Source organism: Stenella coeruleoalba (assembly GCF_951394435.1).
Source record: "Stenella coeruleoalba genome assembly, chromosome: 2".
In the NCBI taxonomy this organism is placed as follows: Eukaryota; Metazoa; Chordata; class Mammalia; order Artiodactyla; family Delphinidae; genus Stenella; species Stenella coeruleoalba.
Genome location: NC_137147.1, coordinates 144,404,910 through 144,411,873, shown reverse-complemented (window position 1 = coordinate 144,411,873; position 6,964 = coordinate 144,404,910).

The window sequence follows — 6,964 nt, the reverse complement described above, 5'->3', positions numbered from 1 at the left end:
AGGTCACATTCCAGGGAGGACAAACGTGAGCCCAGGCCGGGGGCAAAGAGGACAGAGCCCTGGAGTTGGGAAAAGCCTTCAGTAAGAGGGCATCTGGCCTAACTCCTAACGAATAGGAGTTTCCCAGGCAGAGAAGGGGGGGAGGGGGTGTGGGCAGCATTCCAGGCAGTGGGAACGGTACGTGCATGAGTGGGTGGATTGCTTAGGGGGACAAGTAAGAATTCAGTGTGGTCAGGGCTAGGGGTACGTGGCATGAAGGGGAGGGTGACCAGGAGCACAGTGAGGGGCCTTGTGTCAGGCCAGGGCACCTGGGATTGTCAGCAGATGAATCGCTGTGCAGGCGCATCAGAAGCGGGATTCTATTCTTGGAGAACTCAGGATCCAACAAAGGTCAGCAACTCGGGAGTAAATTGGGTCCCAAGTTATTGTGCCAGAAACGTTCAGAGCAAGGAAAGAGGATGGGAGGCGAGCCTCAGAGCCTCTCAGGAGGAGATGCCACAGCAGGAGGGACCACTGCCAGGGGTCAGGGCGGGCTTTGTTTGCAGGGGAGCGAGGGGTTTCATCTCTAGATGGCTAGCACTTACTGTACAGGTAGGTACGTACATGTGCCAGGCGCTGACCTTCATTACCCCCTTTGGTCCCCACCACAATCACGTAAAGCATGACACATAGGCACTCCTTTATCCTCATTTTATAGATAAGGCTCAGGCACAGAGAGGTTGGGTAACTTGCCCAAAGCCACACAGCTTGGCAGAACTGGGGTCTCCCAATCACTGTGTTAAGATCACACAGCTAGTGGGTGACCAAGCAGAAACGAACTCCAGTTTGTTTCCAAAGCTCATGTTTTTAACCAACAGTTGTTGGAGGAGCTGTCTGAGCCTGGCAGATTGGATAGAAATTAGGCAGAGGTAGAGAGAAGGACCTCGGAGCAGAGAGAGCCGCATGAGCACGTGGTAGAGCCTGGGACCTGCGAGAGGGACTGTGGGGCAGTTGGGGATAGTGGGGTCCTCGGGAGAGGGTGGCGAGTCCTCGTGTGTAGGAGGGGAATGGGGCGGCCTGAGGATCACTGAATGAGCGCCCAGCTAAGGAGCTTTTTTTTTTTTACGCACAGGTTACTGTGAGCGTGGTTTGGCTTTACTCTCACCTGGTGTCTCCAGAATCCTGTTGTGGGTCCTTTTCTCTCAGACCACGATTTGCTCCTGAGGCTAAACCACCAGTGCTCCTGAGTTAACCCTGTGGTTCAGAGAAATTTAACCGTGTGTTTTTGTCTGAACACTCTCTACCCTGAGCTGGACAGGGTCGCAGCGGTTTTGCTCCCTGAATGTCCCAAAGCAAGAAGCCCTCTGTGCCCAGGGGCAGAAGTGCCCGGCGGGGCTGGCACCTGTGGGGACAGGAGCAGGCCTCAGCACTTGCGGCTGTATTAGGAGCTTCCTCTCTGCTTCGGCCTCTCTCTCTGGAGACTCCAGGACTTACTTTTAGAAAGAGAAGTTTGATTCAATTAAGCCTAGAACTGAACGTTGAAGAAGTGCTTTCTGGGCTCCCTGGAAGGTGGGCCTTGTTGTGATTGTGGCCTGGGCGTTGGGGCAGCCCAGAGTGAGAAGGGGCCTGAGTCAGGCCCCCGGGTCCTGTAGCCCAGCCCCCTGATGTTATAAGGGCATCCGGGGGAAGCAGGACGGGAGGGGCAGACTGGACTCCGTGGGCATGAGGGAAGATGGGAAGAGACTAAAAGGCACAGTTGTTCCCTTCAAAGACTTTCCTGAAGAATGCAGTCTCCTGCAAGGGAAGCAACAATAATGCAAGTTGCCCACTGTCGGGCTGAAGGCTGGGAGGGTGCAGGATGTCAGGGAGGGAGTGGCGTGGGCTGGGTTCTTGGGGAGGATGCTGGCTGGAGGAGACCCTCAGTTGATGGCAAGCAGTTGGGCCGGGCCTAGCTGCCAGGGGCAGAGGAACATCTGGGGCCTAGGCATGCAGGCAGGCAGGAACAGGTGGAGAGAGAGGACCACAAAGATGCCTGAAGCTGGAGGGATGAGTTGGGGCAGAGGTGTGCTCTGTGGGATCGGGGCTTCATTTAGGAGGAAAGAGGGGACAGAGAAGCGAGGAGAGACACAGCAAACCCTTCAGGCTGGCTGCACTCTGCCCTGGGGCCACAATCTTCACACCTGCCCTTCATGCCTGCCCGCTCACCATCGGCTCATCTGATGAATGGGGCGCTTTTTTGGGGCACCATGGAGCCACCTGACGGCCCCGTTATCAGGTTTGCATCCTGGCGGGCCCCAGGTTTGCTGAATAGATGGCTCCTGAGAAAGCACTTCTGCCACTGGGGCTGTTCCTGGATTCCAGGGAGGAAAGCTCTCGGCACCCAAGTTTGCTGTCCTCTTTGTTAGGCGTCCTGGCTGGTTCGGCCGCGGGGGCAGTGTGGTTCCATGGGACACTAATAGGGCATTCCTGTTTTCCTTGAGGGAAAAAGGAGGTGTTTCCTGGGCAAATTTAAGAATCATAGTATTAAAGTTAAACAAGTGAATACCTTAATTCACTATGAGGTGTCTTGGGGCCTGTAAGAAACTCCATATACGTTGGATATCTCCAAAAGGAGCATATAACATACAGTTTTGCCCCAATTTTATTGGCCTTAGAGCACTTTTTTTTTATTCCAGTATATTTTGAGGGGCACATGTTCCAAGGATCATGCCTAGGGAAACCCCGTTCTAAAATCCCACTGGAATTGTTCTCTCTCTCCCCTGTGCCCTTAGCACACGTGGCGCTCTGTCTAGTATTACTAGGTAATATTTCGTCTGTGCAGCCTCATCTAGGTCACAGGCAGGGATCATATCTTGTCACATGTAGCTTCTCTAGCACCTAAAACCAAGCTGTGGATATGTGAGAAATTTAATGAAGATTGATTGCCTGGGTGATCAACGTCAGACCATGCAGTTTGCAACCAGTGTTTGTGACCTGGGGATCAGCTGTCTTTGACTCTGACGGATTTGAACTTTAACAGGCCAAAAAATAAATAAATAAAAGGTTCGTTTCCAAACAGTTACCACACAGCACAGCTGCCCCTTCCTTCCCCAGGAGGGCCCCACCATGCCACAGGGCAACACTATTGCCGGAGAAGTTTCCCTGAAAATTGCTTTCCTGGGATTCCCTTCCGAAGACAGCTGCAAGGAAACACGACTTGATCCTATATATCCTGAAACCTCCTGGTAACACCACTGTTCAGCAAAATCCAAAAGATGGGCTCTAGCCAGTAGGGGGTTATTAATGAAATATTGAAAAGACCTCAGATGCTGTGAGCTGAGTGCTATACAATAAATGGTGCTCATGGCCCAAATCCCAGTGGAATGTGGAGGCCATCTGAAAAAAAAAGGGAAAGGCTGAGCAGGGAGCTTTCTTTAATAAACCCAGAGTTCCCTCCTGCAGCTGAAGGGCAGATGAAATTCGACTCGCTAGCCCTTCCTCCTTCCCTTTTCTTGCCTGGTAAGGCCTTGGGGGTGAAAAGAACACACATGGGGGCTTTGGACTTAAGAGAGACGTGGCTTTGAGCAAGTCACTTCCTAACAAACCTATGGGGATGTGAACCGAACACTGCACTTCACCTCCCAACATCCACTTCCCCCTCGGAGCCACACCAATAACTTGGGAGAGTTGACCTCAAGTCTAGGGTGGACCCGATTGGTCCAAGGCCAACACCATTCATCCTGGTGGTGACCGGTTCTGGGATGGGCTACGACGTGATCTGGCTAAGGAGCTGGGAGGAAATGTCTGCTGGAGGCATCAGCCTCTCTCTACCCACCCCCGGACATCAGTGTTGGATCACGAAGCCTCTTCTGACCACAAGCAGAGCCAGCCGCAGGACGGAACCTACCCCAAGGATGACAGAGCGAAGATAATCAAAGAATCTGTATATTTGGTGACGTTGTTGATCAACTCGCCTAACTCTAATTCTTCCAGACTTCCCAGTCCCTAACCACAGACATCCCTGCCATGTTTAAGCCAGCCTGAGTTGTCAACACAGTGTAACTGACCCCAGACAGCAGTCACGTGGGGAAAGGCCAGCGAGCAACTGGTCACAGAGTAGGCGTTCAGCAAAGTTTTCTTCCTTTCTTCCTTCTTCCCTCACATCTACATAAAAGTAACCTGGAGAATGTGTCCCAAGAAAATCCCATCTCTTGCACTTTCAAGAGTTAACTCACGTGCTCTCCTGTGAGCCTAATATGGCGCTAGACTCGCGGTAGGTCTTCAGTAAATATTTGAATGACTCTTAACCTGGAACCTACCTCTAGACTGTGATGTTGGCCATGCCTGGACTCCAGCTCATGGCCGGCTTGGTGGGGGTGAGAAGTGGTAACGGATGTGCACGTAGACAGCAGAGATCTCAGTCCTGTGTCTCGACTCTGGGACGAGCACCTGCAGCACAGGTCTCTCCCTGCTGCTCAGACACCTGTCACTGGTAAGGTGGAGACCTTCTGTGGCCAGTCACCTACAAAGCAAACCGTCCGAGGAATGTCTGGTATGCAGGGTATGTGATGTGGTGTGGTGTGGGTTTGTTTTTTCGTTCATCATTTGTCAAGGAAATCCTCAACTATTTTGTCTGGAGGCATAAGCATGGAGGTGAGGACCCCAGGGGAGTGGAAGTTAGCAGGAGGGAGTAGGACAGCTCTGCCTCTTTTCCTGCATCTGGGACTGCATGGTACCATCCTCTACCTGCTATATTTTGCTCAGGCTCTGGCTTTTTCCTCTGGTCCCCAATGGAAGTCAGGTTGAAATATAGAAGCAGGAGTAGCAGCAGGAGGAAGACACTTCCTTGGGGAGGAGAATCACTGAAAGTTACAGGGGGAATAAGCCAGGGAGGAGGCTGAGCCATCGTATGACATAGATGCGTGTACTTCCCCTTCAGTGTCTAGCTCCTGGGCTTTGTACAGGGGACAGAATTTGGCCTGGGAATCATGGGATTTGGGTTCTGGTTCTAGCTGAATGATCTTGGGAACATTCCTTGACTTCTTGGAACCCCTTTATTTTCATGAGTAAACAGATCTTCTGCCATGATTCCAATTGGCTCTGGGTGGTGGACATCTTTATATTTGACAGTTACCAATATTTTGAGTATTAATTCCGTACTAGGAGTTCTGCTAGGTCATTTACAAGTATCGTCGTTTTCTTCATCACAGTGAACATTAAGTGCTTAAAACATGCCAGTCACAGTTCTGAGAACTTTATTTATGTTAACTCATTTAATCCTGGCAACAACCCTAAAAGGTAGATACTAACCCCATTTTTCAGATGAGGAAATTGAGGCACAATAAAGTCAAATGCTTCCCCCCAGTCCACACAGCTAGAAAAGAACAAATCCAAGAAGTGAACCCAGGCAGCTTGGCTCAGAATTGTATCCTCAACCTCTGTGCTCTATTTTACGTTATTTTTCTTAAAACAAATAGTGGTATTACCTCTACTTCATGGATGATGAGACTGAGAGAAATCATACAATTTGGCCAAGGTTACACAGCTCTTCAATGGTGGAGCCCAGTACCTAAAGCTAGATGTGTCATCCAAAGGTTTTCTGCCATCTTGGACCCCTCTCAGTGGATTAATAAACCCAAAGAGAAAAGACTCTTCAAACACCCAGGATGACCCCCACGGCTTGGTGGACTTGATATTGGATAACCATGATGAGGGTGTCAAAATATAATTTTCAAAAACTAAAAAGATGACTCTCATACAAATATATAGTGAACATGTGTCAAAGATTGATTGAACTCATTGATGAAGGAACCAGCAGAATGACAAGATTCATTCCAAAAGATAGAAAACTATTAATCATTGCTGAAAGAACGTGTGCCGGCATAAGATTTTTAAATCGATTATCTTATAAAGCAACAAAACCATAACCTTTGGGTTGTAATCTATTCTTCCAGACAAAATCATGGTGCCTCTGTAAGACAAGAATCATTTGTATCCACTCCCGGTCTCCTACAATTTCACATCTCCTTGGAGTAATCCAGTGTTCCGGTCTCTGGTAAATAGAAGGTCAAAACGAAAGGAATACATCCTTAGAAAACTCGATAAGCCTCTAATCGGTTTCCATGCAGTTGTTCTTTTTCCTAACTCCAAGTTTTGGATACTTTTTCTAAACCAGGGCACTGAGCCGATGACCCACATCCCACCCAAGTCTGCTGTAACCTAGAAGAGCATGATATTTAAGATTAGAAGACCACCAGGTTCAAGCAGTGGCCCCACCACTTTGTGTGCTTATGCAAATCTCTGTACTCTCTGAGCCATAGTTGCATCATCTGGAAAGATTTTTTTTTAATTAGGATAACTATCCTCTCTTCCACCTCACAGAATCTTTGTGAGGATCAAATTAGAGTGAATGTAAGAGGATGGGGTCAGTCATTGTTTTGCCTTTTGATTGAAAGGGGTCCAGCCATTGAGCTCAGCCCCTGGATGTGAAGGGAAGCCTTTGATGGAAAGCAGGCTACATTGCAAAGCCCTTAGCTCTCTGGGATGCTCTAGCAAACACTGGTGCCTCCAAATGAGCAGGCCTCATCTTCAGGCCGAGCCCGCAGAACGAGGATCGCAAGAGACTTTGAAGACCTCAGTCACATTAAAGAGGCAGAACTGCTGTGAAGGCTGTTTGTGACAGTGAAGCTTTGGAGGGACACCTTGATCCCCGAGTCATTTCACCGGCCATCCCAGCCTGAGCTCCGCAGCAGGCATCTGTCACAGTCTTAACCAGGGGTTGGCAAACTTCTCCCGTAAAGAGCCAGATGGTGGATATTTTCGCCTTGGCAGGCCACAGATAGCATCTGTCATTACATATTCTTTGTTTTTATTTTTGTCTTTTACAACCTTTTAAAAATGTAGAGGCCATTCTTGGGCTCCCCGACTGTACAGAAATAAGCAGCAGGCTGAATTTGGTCCACAGGCCACAGATTGCCAACCCAAGTGTTACTAGCTTCGGAGGTAA